The sequence below is a fragment of the Camellia sinensis genome, chromosome 6, assembly GCF_055761805.1.
Source record: "Camellia sinensis isolate YWXY chromosome 6, ASM5576180v1, whole genome shotgun sequence".
Lineage (NCBI taxonomy): Eukaryota > Viridiplantae > Streptophyta > Magnoliopsida > Ericales > Theaceae > Camellia > Camellia sinensis.
Window position 1 is genome coordinate 155,392,501 of NC_138966.1, and position 20,681 is coordinate 155,413,181.

The window sequence follows — 20,681 nt, forward strand, 5'->3', positions numbered from 1 at the left end:
GAAGAAGAACCAAGAGTGTAATAGTGAAAACGCACTAGTGAAAGCAAGACAATGCACACAATGTAATTAGGAATAACCCTCAAAATTTTTTTTTTCCATACATTGAAGGAATGATGATGTTTGGACATATATGTATATATCTTTTTTTGATTAATGTAAATTTCATAGCTATCAATTGTAAATTTCATAGCTATCAATGCTAAGTGGTGATTGTCAACACAATCCACACAGAGAAAATTGTCTGCATAAAATATCTCTGGTATGAAGTTACCAGAATTTCATAGAGAAATTTAACTTGTATCTTGCCAAGAGGTTGCCTATATGATCATGTAATTTCTAATGCACTGTGTTGGTGCATTAGAAATTTTCTTTGCTATTGGCAAATTTCTGTAGATGAATTTGACCTCACACAACATAATGCACACAATAATTTTCTCTGCTAGTGGCAAATTTCTCTAGATGAATTTGACTACTATTATAAACACACTGCCTATAGTATGTTTCACAAAACACAATGCACACACACTATAATTTTCTCTTCTATTGTTCAAATTTCTCTGGATGAATTTGACCTCAAAAAACGCTGCACAGAGAATTTGCTCTGCTATTGGAAAATTTCTCTATACTTCTCTGCTATTGTCAAATTTCTCTAGATGAATTTCACCTCACAAAACACAATGCTCAGAGAATTTTCTTTACATTTGGCAAATTTCTTTGGATAAATTTGTACTGTAATTTTCTCTGCTATTGTCAAATTTCTCTGGATGAATTTCACCTCACAAAACACAATGCACAGAGAATTTTCTCTAGATTTGTCAAATTTCTCTGGATGAATTTGACTAGTATTATAAAGCCTCTCCCAAAGTATGTTTCTAAAAACACAATACAAAAAGTAATTTTCACTGATATTGGAAAATTTCTCTAAATGAATTTGATTGGTACTATATATGCATTGTCCAAAAAGTACATTTCACAAAACAAAATACACAAAGTAATCCTCAAATGTATTATTCAATCAATAAAATGTATTATCCTCAACTATTTAACAAAGGTTCCTTGCATGTCCTCTTATTTTGGCGACCAATAGTATCACATCGACTACACTTTATCACCCTTTTAAACTCTCCAGTAGAAGTAATTTTGTTCTTCTTTGGCCTCCCAGCTGGTCTCTTACTCAATGGAGGTAAAATCATAGCATCATCAATGCTACACATAGGTTCTTCAACAGTTGAAACTGGGCCAATCGAAAGCGAGTATGCTAGACGATACATATCAGCATGAAAATATGGTTTAACAAATGAATTCAAATTCTTTCCACTTCTAAAAATTACAGCAACAACATGTTGACATGGATACCCATTTATTTCCCATTTTCGACATGAACAAGTTCTCAACCCAAGATCAACCATAACCGAAGGAAAACAATGCACTTCAAACACATTATTAGATGATAAACTAACATTCCATATCCTCCCATCCATGAAAGCCTTCTCTAACACACTATCCATACGAGGACACAAAACTTTATTCCATTTACTAGAGAACAACCTCCTATCAGACCTGATATTCATGATTTGCAACCGTATCATATCCACCAAATTTGTTATTGGCAAGTGCCGAGCTTCTCGTATCCATGAATTAAATGACTCAACAACATTTGAATACATTTCACCTCAAAATATGCATCACTCCAATTTTCATATGGTAAACTTCTCAAGAAAACACTTACAATGTCTCCTCTCTCACTTTTTAATTCATTTAACTTGAAATGGAATGATGCCTTTGTTGGCGCATATGCACATTCTGAAAACTTGGACACGATCGTCTCCCTAACCAAATTTGTGTTTCCACATGATAACCTATCCCTCAAATTTCTCTTTAGATGTTCAAGACAAAATCCATGATAGCAATTAGGGAAATACCTAGCAATTCCTTCCACAATACCACAATGTCGATCTGATATGAAACTTATCACCCTCTCCGATCCCAAAACTTCACATAAATGTTCAAGGAACCAACACCAATTGTCTTTATTCTCAGCATCAACAATTGCCAAAGCTATAGGAAAAAAACCTACAAAACAAGTAGGAACAAGCATATTAGATATACACATGCAGAGAAAATTAGAACAATAAACATCTAGAGAAATTTCACTTAGTGACCAACTACAGAGAAAATTCACAGACTGCCAACATCCAGAGAAAATTCACACTGACCAAATCTAGAGAAAATTCACACAGTGGCCACCTCCAGAGAAAATTCACGAAGTGGCCATCTCTAGAGAAAATTCAAAATGTCAGTGAAAAATTACAAAACATAACCACAAAAATAGAAAATTCACTCAATTCCCACATGTATAGAAAATTCACATATTTAGAGAAAATTAGATATATTTACAATTACCTTCATTCCCATCTTTCCCCATCGCAGCAAGCATAACTCCTTTGTATTGTCCTTTAAAAAATGTTCCATCAAGAAACAACAATGACCGACAATATTTGAAACCAGCAATGCATGCATGAAAAGCCACAAACACTCTTTTGAAACGCTTGTTATCTTCAAAATGTAACTCAAAACGACTACCCGGATTGTTCTTCAGTGCCTCATCAAAATACCATCGCAATTGATCGAATGACAAACAAGAATCCCCATATGTACTACATTTTGCTTTTTCAACCCCCAACTAACCACAGTTATAACTGATTGAGACCCCATACTTGTCTTCATTTCTTTGACAACATCCACTGGACGAGTTAAAGGTTTTGCACTTACCTCTTCAAGTATCAGCCCAGATACTAAGTTGGAAGTCATCCTAATATGTTTACTACTACGAACCGCCACACCACATGTATGTTCATTGTTCAAAGTTCTTATGTAAAAGAACCCATTTGTTTTTTCAACTAAAGCATGTATACGCCACATACATCCCCTTGATTCCTTATATGCGCATTCTGCCATAACCCTCACCTTGTCATTTTTAACATACGTAAACTCAAAACCAACCTCAATAGCATACTTGCATAAAACAGTACAGAACTCAACCATACCACCCTCAAACTTTTGTCCAACACTCCTAATATTATTTCACCAACCAGTTGACAATAACACCTTTTCTTGGTGAGAACAAAACTTAGAGAGTGAATTCCTTTCAATATCCATGAGCCTATCACATTCACCATGCACAACATCTACCCAATTAGACCCCACTTCATCATCTTGATTAGAAGTACTACACCTAATAACTGAAACATCAACTACATCAATACCACGTGCATAAACAACCCTCAACATATTCAGAAAATCAATATTATTTCGAACCATACAATTCGGATATCCCACAATAGAATATGAAATGCACATCGTCTCAGGTTTCAAATTCTCCCATGTTTTATACAAAATGCCAACCAATTCCTCAAAATTCAATTCACAAAAAACATTAATCACAATAGTATCATTCCCATATTTGCATAGCAACAACACTGCATCGTCCATCTCCACTGAAAGAAAAAACACAAAAAATAACTTGTTTAATATAAAAACACTTAAAAAGAACAACATAAAATGCCAGAGAAATTTAATGAGTCCAGAGAAAATCACACAAATTAACAAACTTATAATTTTCTCTAGACTCAAGGAACAGTCTAGCAAAATTTACAAACTTATAATTCAACTTCAAGATAACAAAAACAAAATCACGGAGAAAATTAATGATAACTATTAAACACAATCATAGACAAAAATCACACAGAAAGAACACTGCACTCTCCATCTACCACAAAAATTAATGCTAACTATTTGCATAGCAACAATACTGCACTGTCCATCTAAATTGAAAGTAAAAACATAAAAAATAACTTGTTCAATATAAAAACACTTAAAAAGAACAACATACAAGTCTAGAGAAATTTAATGAGTCCAAAGAAAATTACACAGAAATTTACAAATTTATATTTTTCTCTAGACTCAAGTAAAACTCCAGCGAAATTTACAAACATAGAACAACCTTATAATTTTCTCTGAACACAAGTAAAAGACCAGCAAAATTTACAAACTTATAATTCACCTTCAAGTTTTCTAAAACAAAATCACAGAGAAAATTAATGCTAACTATTAAACACAGAATATCTGTTATGAAATTATAATCTTCTCTGTGATTTTCACTGGATTGTGCAGTATTAGACTCAAATCAAAATCCAGAGAAATTTAGGAACTTTTATTCACCTTCAAGATAACAAAAACAAAATTACAAAGAAAATTAATGATAGCATAGAACATCACAGAGAAAATTAATGCTAACTCTTAAACACAATAACTGACAAAAATCACAGAGAAGATCTTATAGCGATCCTGGTTTTCCCTTCATTGTTTAATTGTATTTCAAACTCGGTTCCATGGATGTGTTGTTGTCTTTTTCCCGTTTCCATCCTTTACTCTTTGTATATGAGTCTTGGGTCGTGTTGGGTAGGTTTAAAACAAGTTGGTTGTGTTTGGAAACCAAGGGTTAGTGTCCATTAAATTTTCATAATGGTTCATTTAATATCCTTATTAGTGGTTACAAACTTGTTCATTTAATATCCTTATTAGTGGTTCATTTAATATCCTTATTAGTGGTTACAGACTTGTTCATTTAATATCCTTATTAGTAGTTCATTTACTATCCTTATTAGTGGTCCATTCATATTCAAACTTGTCCTTTCAAATTCCAACTAGTATGTTACATCAAGGTTGCCTATAAATTGAACTCACCTTTCAACTTCTATGGTTTTTCCCATATCTCTCTCCATTTGGCTTGCTCTTCATTTTGATTCAAAAATTATTGGGTTTGGAGCACCTTCAAAATCCTTCATCTTCTCCATTTGAGGTAGGGATTCCTACTCATCTTTATGAGCTTTAACCTAGATGTTGGGCTTTTGTTTAAATGGTTTGATTTGGGAAGTTAGGGTTTTGAAATGTGCTATTTTGAAAAGAGGGGTTTTGTTTATTTGACTCATCCATACGTGTTTTGGGTCTAAAATAGAGATTGTTGATGTTGTTAGTAATAATGGAGCCTTAGGGTTGATGTTGAGAATATGGGGAAAAGCCCTAATTGTTATGACAAATTAATTTGTATAATTAATTTAGGGAAATGAGAAATTGAATAGGAAATATTCAAATTAGAAAGGTATGGGATTAAAAGGTTGTAGTTGGATTAATTTATCGCTCACCTAGACAAAATGTTGATATTTTATCCATTTGGTGCATTTATCCTTTGTTTAGAAATAACTGTTTTAGGTTATCGGTGGAGGATAGTCTTGAGGGTTGTAGACAATGCATGGGGATTAGGCAAACTAAAACTAATCAGTTGAGTATGCTATTGAATATGTCGGTTGTTATAATACATCAAAATTTTGTATTGATTGATCGAATTTGTACATGATAATCGCTTATATACATTGTTTTGTGTGGGAGGAGATGGGGGATGTACTCCACAGTTTATTGGAAGATGGGGGATGGACCTCTAAACCGGATTTTTGTTTGATATTGATACAGCACTAAAATGTGTATCATTTGTGAAGTATAGAAATGTTTTTGTTTGATATTGATACAGCACTAAAATGTGTATCATTTGGGAAGTATAGAAGTGTTTTTGTTTGTTATTGATACAACACTAAAATGTGTATCATTTGTGAAGTATGGAAGTGTTTTTGTCTGAGATTGATACAGTAATAAAATGTGTATCTATTATGAGATATGAAATGTTTAAAATGAGTTATTATCTCACCTGAAATAGAAATACGGTTGATATGAGATGTGATCTCATTTAAATTGATTGGCCAAGTTATGAGTCATAGTTATGAATTGAGAATTTGATAAGAAATGGAAATTGGAATAGAACATGGTCATATTAGTCATGGGATTGTAATGTGTTATAAGTTGTTGTGTAAGAGTTAAACGTTTATCAATTGCTAACTTTTTAGTTACTGTTCATACTATGTTTAGCATATCTCTACTGGGCATTGGCTCACCCTATATGGGACATCATTTTCAGGTACATGTGTTATGCCACCTCCAAGGACGTAGCTTGGAAGGCTTGAGGCTATTAGACCACCTTTTGTTGTTTTGTTGTATTACATGTATATCAAGCCAAGGGCTTTCTTTGTATAGAGTTTGCACTCTCTTTTTGCAACCAAGCGTTGTCTTGGGAAGTAGTAAGCCCATAGGGCGATTACTTTTATTGTCAATATGTAATACATTTTGTAAGAATACTCTGATGATTGTAATATAATATCTCTTTCCTATATTTTGAATGTATGATATTATGGGTTTATTTTGAGGGCGTTACAACTTGGTATCAGAGCGTACCGGGTTCGAATACTTTGGGTACGCGGGAAGTGGTTAGTACCACAATGGGTTTGTCTCGCTTATTAGAGACTTCTGTTTGATGTTAAGTGCTTATGTGATAGCATTTTTATGTGACTATATGGGTATAGAATTTAGTTTCTAGGATGTTGACTGGATCCTTAGGTTTCTGGGAGTGCTGTTGGAAAGGCACTTGATCACTGCCGTTTCTAACTGGAACTCTAGCAACGCCGCGGGACGGTCATTATCCGGAAATGCGATTCGTAAGTGCTTATGTGATTATGTGCTTATGTGGAGTGAATTACTGTTGTCTATCATTTAGCACGCGAGTGAAATAGCTTTGGCACCTTTGAAAATGTCCTAATATCTTTGTTACATTTACTAGGATGCCTAGATGAGGAAGTTGTAATTTCCCTCTTTCCACACGGGAAGAGTTGTGGAAATAGTTTGTGGAGTTACACCAAGGTACTACACCTTTGGCACAGTTTGAAGCATGGTTTTCTAACCTGTCGAGGTTTGCCCCAGAGTTAGTGGAGACGGAGGAACTGCGTTGTTCGGAGTTTGAGAGTAGGCTGTGTGACGACATCCGAGACAGGATTGCGGGGCCTTGGCATAGGAGTTACAGCGTGCTTGTTAGGGCTGCGACTCATGTGGAGGCAGCGGTGCCAGCTATGGGCCAAAATAGGGAGGAGGCCATTTCGGCGACTTCTGTGATTCAGAGTGTTGGTAGGCCTTTTAAGAGGCAGAAGGGTTTTAATCCACAACAATTTCAGAGAGCTCAACCTGGCTCTACTTTTCCAGTGCCAAGTCTAGATTCGGGAAAGGGTGAACGAAAGGTTGTCACTTGTTTCAAATGTGGTCAGCTGGGCCACAAGTCCCCAGCTTGCCCACAGAGGAAGAGGGCTGGGTTGGCAGTTCGACCAGTAGTTGCCCCACTAGAATCATCTAGCCAGCCAGGTTTTGGGCCGATCGAATGTTCAGTGGGGAAGCAGTCGTTGGGGTCTTCATCAGCTCAGACTTTGAACCAATCTCGTGCTCGGAAGCCGCTTACTTGTTGGGTGTGTAATCAGCCAGGTCATATCCAACGTTTCTGTACTCAGCTAAGGGCTTCTTTGGGGGTTTTGCAACCTAGTTGGGCTCAATTTTATTCAACCAGGCAGGGGCAGTATCGTTTTGGGGGACAATCAGGCCAGATTTCGAGGGCCTTAGGAGAGTCGAGTTCCCATGCCCCAATTGGGGAAATATGCAGTTGTTCCAGGTGTGGCCAGTTGGGGCATACCAATTGTTCTTGTCTGTGGCCTGTAAACTCGTAAGATATCTTGGGTTTGAGAATGACCAACTTTAGCAGTCTAGTGGGGGACGCTAACAGTGGTAGTACCAATAGTATGGTTTTGTTTTGACTAATCCGTTTTGTAATCGGTGAATTATCGTTTTGAAATCATGGGTTCTGTTGTGTAACCAATGTGTTTTGGGAATGTTGAAACATCAAAACTGCTTGTTTATATATATATGTCTGTGTTTATTAATTTCCTTGGGTTAGGCGGATTGGAGCATGTTGTGGCTCTAAAGTTTTATTAATGTGACAAGTTGTTGTGAAACCATAAAATTTTTGTAACAATGCATCTGTATGCGCGTGATTTGGTTTGGGAGAATGAGGGCTGGTGAGCCATGTTTTGAAATTAGGAAGAATTATTGAGGGATGCGTATCTTAGTCAGGACTACTATGGGGCAAGAACAGGTATACTTTCCGGGTGTGCGAAATTTCAAGGGTGTTACCTATTTAATCTTATGTGAGTGGTAGAGTTTGTGGCCAACTGTCGTGAGAACTCTTCGAGAGGATGTGAAGTGTGCGATTACTACTAGGTCTTGTATATTTAACATGATGTTTTACGGAGGCATAGCGCATAATTTCGTTAGGAGTAGACTTACACCTTCATGGTAGGTGACGTTGCCGAATTTGCATACGTACTGAATGGTTGTCTCATTTGATGGAGTGTTAGCCCCTTGTTAAGATTGTGGTTGTTGGCATCGGGGAGTGGCGTGTTGTGAGCAACTGGTATTATATCCCAGGTAGTAGTATAATGGATATTCTCTTAAGTTTCAGGATTCTTTTGCTATGTTTAAATGCATTAGGTGTGTACCTTAATACTGGTTAGGTTAGGAGATGTTGTCGGTAGGGTTGGTTGGGTGTATAACCCGTGGTTAGGGTGTGACCCGTGAGTAGAGTCATAGTGGTATGGTGTTTGCAGATGAAGGTTTGAGTTGATAGCGATGAGGGTGAGGACTCTTACTCTTCTGGACAGTTAGGATGGTGAGTCTTTGAAAGCCTTGTCGGCGACATGCGATTGCGTCGGGGTTTGGTTCTAAGCAATGGTTCAGTGGTAGTGGTGGCTAATGATTTGGCACAGAGGCTTAGTGTCTTGATTGTACTCTCAGTGTCTTGATTGTACTCTCAAGACGAGTGACAAGTAGGATGCGGAATAACGAGTAGACCCTATAGGTCATTAAGGGATGAAGGTACTATATTTGCTTGTGTTCGGTATGAACAGTTACGTGGTAGTGATAAGTGTCGCAGCGTGGTAAACCCTTGTTAGCTAATTCGGTACGAGGGAATGAGTATGCAAATTTTGTTATTATAAGTTCAGTCGAGGTGGCGAGTGAAATCCCTGAATGAGGTATTCAGTATGGGCGTAAGATAACTTGCAGTAAGTGATGAGGTTTTTCCTAGTACGATGCGTGATAGTGCTTGGTTCGTATGTTGTTCATTACCCGTGTCTCGTTTTACGTCCTCGTTCTGTGAAAATTGACTGGAGGCCTGGTGTACGAATGTTTTCGTGTTTCCTATGTTGAGGTATTAAGTACTAGATACTGGTCTGAGTTTTGTCAGTAGTCGAGACGTGGTGGATGTCTCAGAACACTGTAGTGGTTGATTGTGTCATACTGTTATCTTTGTTATCGAGTCTTGCGAAGCAGGACTTTTCCATTAGTTAAGGTGTTGTGGAAACATAATGGGGTGGAGGAAGCCACTTGGGAACGTGAGTTGGATGTCCGTGAGAAGTATCTGGACATGTATGTTAATATTTAACCATGTATTGGGAATTTTGTTGTACTGATAAACTTTAAGAGCATTGAATATGTCTTAAGTTGAAAAACATTAGGTATGTTTTGGTTATTGGAAGTATGGTAATGGTTGGTCATGCCTTGAAAATAGAAGTTTAATTTAGCATTGTATATGTTAAATGTGTTGTAGAAATGCAAATATATTATTAGCGTTGAATATGTTATGGAATTGTGAACTATGTTATATGTTGTGATTTGCCTCTTGAATAGAGATGGAATAACCGGTAATAGGTCAGGTTGTTGAATATTGAATTGTAATATTGTTGAGAATTGTGAAATCATATCGTTGAAATTTATTTACCTAATTTCGGGGACGAAATTCCTTAAGGGGGGGAGGTTATAGCGATCCTAGTTTTCCCTTCATTGTTTAATTGTATTTCAGACTCGGTTCCAGGGATGTGTTGTTGTCTTTTTCCCATTTCCATCCTTTACTCTTTGTATATGAGTCTTGGGTCGTGTTGGGTAGGTTTAAAACAAGTTGGTTGTGTTTGGAAACCAAGGGTTAGTGTCCATTAAATTTTCATAATGGTTCATTTAATATCCTTATTAGTGGTTCATTTAATATCCTTATTAGTGGTTACAGACTTGTTCATTTAATATCCTTATTAGTAGTTCATTTACTATCCTTATTAGTGGTCCATTCATATTCAAACTTGTCCTTTCAAATTCCAACTAGTATGTTACATCAAGGTTGCCTATAAATTGAACTCACCTTTCAACTTCTATGGTTCTTCCCAAATCTCTCTCCATTTGGCTTGCTCTTCATTTTGATTCGAAAATTATTGGGTTTGGAGCACCTTCAAAATCCTTCATCTTCTCCATTTGAGGTAGGGATTCCTACTCATCTTTATGAGCTTTAACTTAGATGTTGGGCTTTTGTTTAAATGGTTTGATTTGGAAAGTTAGGGTTTTGAAATGTGCTATTTTGAAAAGAGGGGTTTTGTTTATTTGACTCATCCATACGTGTTTTTGTCTAAAATAGAGATTGTTGATGTTGTTAGTAATATTGGAGCCTTAGGGTTGATGTTGAGAATATGGGGAAAAGCCCTAATTGTTATGACAAATTAATTTGTATAATTAATTTAGGGAAATGAGAAATTGAATAGGAAATATTCAAATTAGAAAGGTATGGGATTAAAAGGTTGTAGTTGGATTAATTTATCGCTCACCTAGACAAAATGTTGATATTTTATCCATTTGGTGCATTTATCCTTTGTTTAGAAATAACTGTTTTAGGTTATCGGTGGAGGATAGTCTTGAGGGTTGTAGACAATGCATGGGGATTAGGCAAACTAAAACTAATCAGTTGAGCATGCTATTGAATATGGCGGTTGGTATAATACATCAAAATTTTGTATTGATTGATTGAATTTGTATATGATAATCGCTTATATACATTGTTTTGTGTGGGAGGAGATGGGGGATGTACTCCACGGTTTATTGGAAGATGGGGGATGGACCTCTAAACCAGATTTTTGTTTGATTTTGATACAACACTAAAATGTGTATCATTTGTGAAGTATAGAAGTGTTTTTGTTTGATATTGATACAGCACTAAAATGTGTATCATTTGGGAAGTATAGAAGTGTTTTTGTTTGTTATTGATACAACACTAAAATGTGTATCATTTGTGAAGTATGGAAGTGTTTTTGTCTGAGATTGATACAGTACTAAAATGTGTATCTATTATGAGATATGAAATGTTTAAAATGAGTTATTATCTCACCTGAAATAAAAATACGGTTGATATGAGATGTGATCTCGTTTAAATTGATTGGCCAAGTTATGAGTCATAGTTATGAATTGAGAATTTGATAAGAAATGGAAACTGGAATAGAACATGGTCATATTAGTCATGGGATTGTAATGTGTTATAAGTTGTTGTGTAATAGTTAAACGTTTATCAATTGCTAACTTTTTAGTTACTGTTCATACTATGTTTAGCATATCTCTACTGGGCATTGGCTCACCCTATATGGGACATCATTTTTAGGTACAGGTGTTATGCCACCTCCAAGGACGTAGCTTGGAAGGCTTGAGGCTGTTAGACCACCTTTTGTTGTTTTGTTGTATTACATGTATATCAAGCCAAGGGCTTTCTTTGTATAGAGTTTGCACTCTCTTTTTGCAACCAAGGGTTGTCTTGGGAAGTTGTAAGCCCATAGGGCGATTACTTTTATTGTCAATATGTAATACATTTTGTAAGAATACTCTGATGATTGTAATATAATATCTCTTTCCTATATTTTGAATGTATGATATTATGGGTTTATTTTGAGGGCGTTACAGATCTGTTATCAAATTGTAATCTTCTATGTCATTTTCACTGGAATACAAGTTTACAATTTTATCTGTGATTTCCATTGCATTATAATAACAAACATACAATTTTCTCTGGAAATACAATTAAAAATGCAGCAAAACAAAAAGTGCAGAATGAATGAAAAATGTAAAAAAAAAAAAAAAAAAACAGAGCACAAAACTTAGGAAAGTGCACAAAACTCAATCGTCAATAATAAAGAATGAAAAATCAACTTCAAAAATCAAAAACAACTACACTCAGTTGGCTTTTCTCTCACATTGATCAAAACTGAAAAAAAAAAAAAAACATAATTCAAAATACACTAGAACAACACAAAACTCTATCGTCAATAACAAAGAATGAAAAATCAACTTCAAAAATCAAAAATAACTACACTCAGCTGGCTTTTCTCTCACATTGATCAAAACTGAAAATAAAAACCTAATTCAAAATACACTAGAACAACTTCTCTCAAATCGCAGTCCTTACAAACAAATCAAATCAAAAATCAAAAAAACTTACCTAATTCAACTCCACTGGAAATCAAATCAATATGACTTGAACTCCTACACGATCAACGAAAATCAACTTCTACACGACTACAAAATCCCTATAAAATCTCCACGAAAATCTGCTTCATCAAGATCTGCTTCGTCAAGCTCATCCCAACGTAATCTCCTACAAAAATAGTAACATGATCTTCAGTTTCCAAAATTGTAAATCAGTTATATTATAAATAAGGGTAAAACAAGTATTTTGTAAACTAAAATAACATTGAGGGACCTTAGACATCAAAAAATATTATTGTGGATCCCTCCTCATACTAAAAGTTGGGTAGGGACCTTACACCAAATTTTCCTATATTTTTTATTAAATTTTTTGAAGATAAATTGACAGATGTCAAATGATAAATAGTGTGGAGCATTAGTTTTTAATTTTTTTTTTTAAAGAATAATGATTCCTAAAAAATGATTATGTATATTTAAGGCACCTATTGATGGTCTTTGAATAGTTAAAATTTTTGAATTTATAGTATTACTGATAATGCATCTTCATGAGCTCTGTCAAAAAAGATCTGCAAAAATAATTTTTCTGGACTAAAAGATTTGCAATTATTATGATGTGTCACATAATTAATTAGAACCCTTTTGAGAACTGAAATTATTAAGATTATAGAGATTTTTTGTCTGATTTCATTTGAGGACATTGTTTATAATTTGAATTTATAATTTTTTATACATCAATATGAATAACTCTTACGATCTTACTAATACAAGTATAAATCCGACTTTTAAGTCAATCCACCTTAAGTATTTTTTCATGTAATAAAATATTAAAATATTGTCATATAGAAATAGGGCAAATTACCTACACCTCTCTTGAGATTTAGCTAAATTACAGATTCCCCTCGAGATTTCAAAAATTACATCTTGCCCCTCGAGGTTTATATTCGCATAACAATTTAACCCCACCGTTAACTAAACATCAAGAATGGTTAGCAGACATCACCAAAATATAAATTGATGGACGATATTGCCCCTACTGAAATCCCTTTGATAAATCAACAATATTTACAAAAAAAGTACGTTAGATGGAAAAAAAAATTAAGTTTTTGGAACCATATTTGATTTGTTGTTTAGAAAAAAAATTCAAAATTAAAAAAATTTAATTTAATAAAAATAAATATGAAAAAATATATTTAATTTGTAAAAATTATTTCTAACCACTCAAAAGATAAAATTATATAAAAATAAAAATAAAAATTATTTTTTATTTTTTGTTTCTTAAACAAATTAATTTTTAATTTTTTAAAAATAAATTTCTAAAAATCAAACCCAATATGTCACACCCCACTTTTTATGCCAACGGATACCATTACCAAATCTTTTATTATAACACAACTTCAGAGATCATGTGTGGAAATCCAATACAATAACAAGTACTATTATTAAAGATTCTCTCATTCGAATAAGGAGTGAATGCAACATGAGATAAAAATAAATAAATTGCCCGTAGGCTTACATCTTTCAAATTAAAAGAAAGGGTTTAACCCTTTTTCATCAATGGCATTCCGCCTATAAATAAAAAGCCCTGTGGGCAACACATAAAGAAGATCCTCGATCATGAAACACTTCTCGATGCTCACCTGAAAAAGGATTAACAACGTGGGATGAACATAAAGTCCAGTAAGGATCCCAAACAATAACAACATACAGAAATATACGTAAATAGGAACTTTTCTCAGAATTATTCATTTTGTTCAACAACATAAGAAATTTACTTTTCTTTTTTCTTGTTACCCTTTTTCCAAAATTCATATGACAATAACAAATATCTGAAAGCAATTTCACAAGCCCATTACGTTTTCTCCCACTTTTCAGACTTACACCTGATTTGCCTTTTTGAAACATGTTCACATGTATTCAATGTCCTTCGCATTATTTATAATCTCAAAACAGTACTCATGTCCGTTCCCAATACATTCACATTTATACATATGTACCTTTAGTACAAAAGGAAAATGATAGCCAACCAACAACTATCTACTCAACAAATAAGACAACTCGATCTTCTAGGACCATAACCATAATAACCCATAATATACACAGATACATTGAGACAATAATGGTAAATAAGTCCTGCACCACTTGTCTTAGGCATGATAAACCAGGCATACACATTTTCATAACAAAATGCCAGGCCAAGGGTACACCTCAAACCATTTTATTTTACTTCACTTCATGACAATTCATTTCATACAACCAACCCCTAAGCCTCTCAATTTTTAAACAAAGAGTTAAGAAGAACTTAACTAAAAAAATTAAAATACAAGAAACCCCACATATCAGCCCACCAAAACAACCAAAACAAACTAAAGGAACTAAACCAACACCCAAAATAAACTAAATAAACTAAACCAACAACGTCAAATCAACACCCACGCCTCTGCCGAAGGCCACTCCTCTGCAGCTACACCTCCCAAGACCTTCACACCTGCTGCCACCCTATACTGCTAATGCTGCTGCCCCACGCCACCCCTACACAGCTGCCAACTCCCAAAGCCCACACCGTTGGAGTTGCTAAACCGGCCGAGAAGACTCCACAGCCACCACCGGAAGACTCCCACACTAACACTGCTGCATCTTCCCACTGCAGATCAACACCCATGATGTTCCAATATCCAACGCTCACCAGTTACACTCCTACTCCTGACCCACACCTGCTGCATGCCTGCTACATGCCAATACCCTCGCCTGCTCCTGCCAAGACCCACGCCTGCCGTGGATGTTCTCTGGCCGGAAAGAAACACTGGCCCGTCATCTCCGAAAACCTCCCTAGACCGAGATCTATGGCCGGACCACACCTCCAACCAATGGATTTCCAAACCCACCACTGCCATCTGTAAGCTCACCCACGCCACTTTAGATGCAAGCTTCCTTGAGCCGCACTCCTCCCTTCAAACACTCTTACTATTAAAATCAAACACACCCGCTACTAAAAAACTTGGCAGATGATGATCCATTCACTATTCAATCGCTGAGACACCTCCAAAACTGGACGAAGTTCACCCCTCAAACTCCCACTCGAAGAGAAGCGCTCGAATAGAAACCAGACAGATCTGGAACGACAATGACACCCAAAATCCCCCCAAACAAAGCATCAAAACTACTCCAAAAATCTGAACCATAGTTTATCCCTCAAGCTCCAACTCGAGAAAAAGCACACGAATGAAGATCCTCACCAAATATGGACGTCCTCCAACCGGACCAACACCAACCTCTTCCTCTAAAAAGACCCAAGACGGGCACCGAAATACCAAAAAAACAACTACAGCAGCCCACAAAAGCAACCCAAGGTGGGAAAATAATGGGGAATCAAGTTTATTAAAGGAAAACTAACAAACAAACACGAGAAAGGACTGGGCCAGCCAACCGCCATAGCCGAAGGCGGCGGTCGGCCGGCCCAAAATGAGCCCCGGGGAAGGAGGTTTTCAGAGAAAGAAAGAGAGGTTTTTCAAAACTGTCAGAGAGGTTTTTCAAAACTATCCCTCAAGCTCAAACTACATGTTTTATCAACAACTTTGGACCAAATGGGTTGCTAGGTAATGATCAGTACATGGCTTAAACAGCCATTCTATTTGCAAATGTTTACTTCTTGATATTAATTTGTATCACTAAAATATGACAACGGAGCACACTTTTCACAAACAATCCCATAAACATACACAGGCAACATCGTGGATATTTGACATAAACAACATCCTAAAAAATTTGTTCAAGATTTGGCCATGTCTATCAAGCTAAGCTATCTTTTGAAAAAAATATTTCATATACCTGAATCTCAACCATTTCATATTTCATATATCTTTTGAAAACAAAACACCCAATGACATCACTCTTTTTACTTTGTTACGCATCGTTTCGTAAAAAGCCAAAAAGGCAACTAAAATAGCTAATTCCCAAACGAGGCCTAAATATTAAAAGTTAAAATTGCAGGAAATTTGATCAATTACAACTTGTCTGAAGAAGTGTTAAACGGGCTTCTGAACATATGTTGCTGTGGCCATGTATTCTTAGCCACTGTTGGATATGGATCATTCAATTAAGTAATTTCTAAATCCACTTGAAATGAATGCTATTCGAATGCCGCCTAAGGAAATTCTTTGAATTGCTGCCACAGTATGTTAAACTAAAATGGATATACTCTCTAATTCCAATATCATGCTTCTTGGAACAAATTTGCTGCCTCAATGCAATTTAGAAAACAAAACCAAATCAAAATAAAATAAGAAAAAAAACAAAAACAAAAACAAAAACAAAAAATACATTGTTTCTGTGTAAGAGAACATTCAGTAACATCAGCTACTTCTAGTTCTATAGCATAAGGACAATTACCAAAGAACACGGTTTGAATTAAGAAAACATGCAATCATACACCTTGAATGTAAATAAAACATGTAAATTAAGATCCCAACTTATTACAAACATTGTCCCTGGTGCAAACCCAAAAAACCCAATTACAAACAAAAATATTGTGGGTGGTATTTGTTGAGGTGGCCTACAGATGGTCTTTTGGGAAGAACGCGGGTACTGAGATGTCAAGGTAATCACCAGTGAGAGAGGAGGTGAGAGATCAAGAAGCCTTAGAAGAGAGAAATGAGGGCGATGCAGAGGTCTCGCTGTATACCAGAGATGGTAAAGATGGTTGAAACGGTTGTGATGCTTCAACGTCTGCATAGAGGCCTCCTTATATAGGATGGTCAAACCATGGAAGCCAGCTAACTCTTGGAGAGGTAGCTGACCCTCCTTGTTTCAACAAGAATGAGGTATCCCAACTACCTCTACATCCTAAGATCAAATCTTGGGATTTGTATCATAACAGCAACAATGTAGGCATGACGGGTGGCTTTAGTGTTGCATATGATACAATTTCCAAAATATCATGTCTTGATTAGAGCACCTGTCTCTCTAAGACTGATCAAGGTGCAGATACCCTCAGGGTAGGGGGATGGGAAGGCACCAAAATGAATCCCTAACTCTAGCCTCTAAGCCACATACATCCAATGATGCCCCGAGCAAAGATTCCAGGGCCCAACACCAAACCTAGGTCATCAAGGTATTGGATGATGGTGTTGGAGATTCCTTGATCAGTAGGAGACAACTTTACGGAGAAAGGGGAGACGAGACATAGTAGGGTCATGGTCTAGCGAAGGCCCCCTCAGCTAAGCCAAATGGGATACAAAGCCATGTTGCTACTGAGCACAGTTAGCCGAGCAGGGATGCCTCGAAACCTTGACACAATCATGTGGTGCTTTGGCCACGCCTTGGGATGCCCTATGTTGGTTCATCTTGTGGTGCCATGGCTAAAAGCTAAGGCATTGAGCATGTTAACTAGCCAAGATAACATACTTGGTGGTTTCTATGCCCCTGCTTAGGCTAGACTCAACCCCAATAGCTTATTTTGGAAGATGACACAAGCCAGTATAAGTTGCCACTTGACAATTCCTTGTTCGAGTTGGAGATGATATGGTGCCTGTAAGGCCAACCACAAGGTGAAAGGTATTCAGGTACAACAAATGTTAATTATCACTGTAATTTGAGTACATCTTGTGTTACTAAGAAGTGCCAATGGGAGGGTGCCTTGTATATGAGCAGAAGGCTCTTAATGCTCTGTAGATGTATAGCAATGCTAAATGAGTGTTCTAAATAGTATAATACCAAGCACCAAGTTACCTGTATGCTTTGACAGCATTCTTAAGCTCAGGATCTTCCAATATGTTTTTGGCACTCAAATGAACATCTGCAAAAGGCATATCAATGGTAAGAAGGCCATAATAACCTAAAGCAGTCAGGTCAGTAAAGAGCAAGGTTAGCTCAAATTCAGTGAAGTGCAGGGTCAGATCAAAGTTCAACAAACAGGATGCCCAAATGTAACCCCACCTATCACATATAACTCAAGTCAGCTACTCATTTAATGCTTATATTGTGTCACCTTCTTGTATTTCCCTATTTAAACTTTTAGGCAAACTAAATGGTCATCTATAACTATATAGCCTCGCACATTTATTCAACTGCAAATATAGTGCCCTTCAATTTTCATTTTCCAGACATGACTAAACCAAATACTCACTATGGACCACATAAACAAGGGTAAACCATCCAAGCTCATTTAAAAGACACCGTTGCTGAACTGAAACAGGGAATGGAATGTACAAAAATAGTCGTAAAACCAAGAAAGAGAACACTTACTATATTCCTTCAACACTCTTACTGCTAGTGAGCTGAATCCACATTAGGGAAGATCAAGCACCCCTTTCATGTAAAGCATCACCGGGTTGTCCTTGACATCCTACACTAAAAGCTAAAAGCAATCAATAAAAACAGACTCTTAACAAATAAACAGCTATATTTTTTCTCTTGATAATTAAAAGAGAAAATACTTGAGGCTAAGTATCTCTAATACTAGGGGTGAGCATGGTTCGGATTGGACCAGATTGGGATAAAACCAGGACCAATTCGTTATCTACGGTTCCTGAAAAATTGGAACCAATCCAATCCGTTTAATTCATGGAACCAATCCAAACCAATCCATTTAAATACGGATTGGATCGGTTTAGGACCACGGATTCACATAATTAAATAATAAATATATATATAATACTTTAATTTCATAAAAACATAAACATAATGCTATATTAATTCCACAATAGCAACATATTTTTCTATAATAGCAACATATTGTTCTACAATTTAAACAATCATAAGAAAACTGGTTTCACCATAAGTATTTAGACCATTACAAATTAAAATAAAAACTAACAAATAAAAGTAATAAAAGAAGCTATTATACGATTTTAGGTTTGAGTTTAGATTTTATATAAAATAAGAGAAGGTACTATGAGGGAGGATGTATAATAAAAATATAGACTATTTGTATATGGTCCGGATCGGTTCCAATTTGGAACCGTGGGTTCAATCCGGAACCAATTCGTGGACTACGGATTTTTAATTCTTCAAACCGAAACCGAACCATGGATTTAAAAAACCAATCCAAACCTATCGGATTGGACTGGACTGGATCGGATTACGAATTTCACGGATTCCTTGTTCAGCCCTATCTAATACAGAAGGTACAGATGACTACTGTCTACCTGCTCTACAATATCCTTCAAAGAAAGGCCAGAACTCTCAAGCTTATTAGTGGGTCTGAATTCCTCGGGTATGTCAGGATCATTCGACATGGTAGTTGAGTATTGCATCCCATGGTGGTTAAAGGATCCAGCTGCTTACCAACAATTAAAGAAAAAATATTAGCAAGTATCATTTATATGGCCATCGAAAATTATTTGCTCTAAAGATAAAACCATACACTTGTGGCTTCAAATTTCAAGAAAACCCTTCTTTTGGTTTTTTGAGTAGAGTTTAACAATGCAAGCATCTTTGTTTACAATTTTATGATTAAGGATCCAAGAAATCTAGAAGCAGATGGCTATGAACATATCAAGATCCTAAGTAGTTTCTCTTATTGTAAGTCCTTTGAAAATTAGAGAAACATGAATAAAAAAGAAACAATTCAAACAAAAGGAATCTTGGCCTAATAATCTTGAGATTATGGGTTAAAATCTCAAAGCAACCACTTCGTGCACTATGCCAAAAGTTAGGCATGTTTCCAATCTTTCTTCTCCCAAACACACATTAATGTATACTATTTGGGCATTTTTTAATTTTTTTTTTTAGTTCAAACAAAGGGAATCCTTTGGTTTTGATGCAAATAGAGAAATAGACCAAAAAAAAATTAAAAAAAAAACTATAAAACCAAAAAATAAAAAATTTAAAGGCATGGGAGGGAATGGAGGAGAACTGAATTAAGAAGAAAATGGCTCGTCAGTAGAATAATAGTCTCTCTTAATGTTTCAAGACAGATGATACCTGAGTTATGGGTAAAGAGAGCATTAGTGTCTTTCATGTATAAGAAGATATAAATAAACAAAAAATTAAAAAAAATAATGTGTTAAGGCCCACCCTGATCACCACCTCCGTCTGCCCTTGTTAGGAACCCTTCCAATTGAGTTTCAATGGACCAACAATTGGTGCTCTTCAATATCTCTCTCACACTAAACCAAAAATCTCCTTTTCAGTAGATCAGGTCACCCAATTTGTAAATAGCCCAACTGATCTTCAATGGACAATGGTCAACAACCTATTTTATGTTATCTAGAATTATCCAATGAATTAGATTTATTTCTTAGCCATTTCAACTCTCTTTCTCCAAAATGTTTCCCGGATGGCTATTGGGGTGGGTGCCTATGTTAGGTCCCTTTATTCTCAATTCCGGATACAAAACTTTGCGTTGTTAAAGTTGTTAATTTTTTTGTGTTTTTGTTCTTCCCGCTCGAGCGGGGACATTCGCGCTCGAGCGA

General features: G+C 35.9%; 1 pseudogene; it reads right to left on the minus strand.

Annotated features, from left to right (window-relative positions):
- Positions 1-20,227, minus strand: part of LOC145793720 (monothiol glutaredoxin-S15, mitochondrial-like) — a 98,247-nt pseudogene extending 78,020 nt beyond the window's left edge.
- Positions 20,228-20,681: the final 454 nt, after the last annotated feature.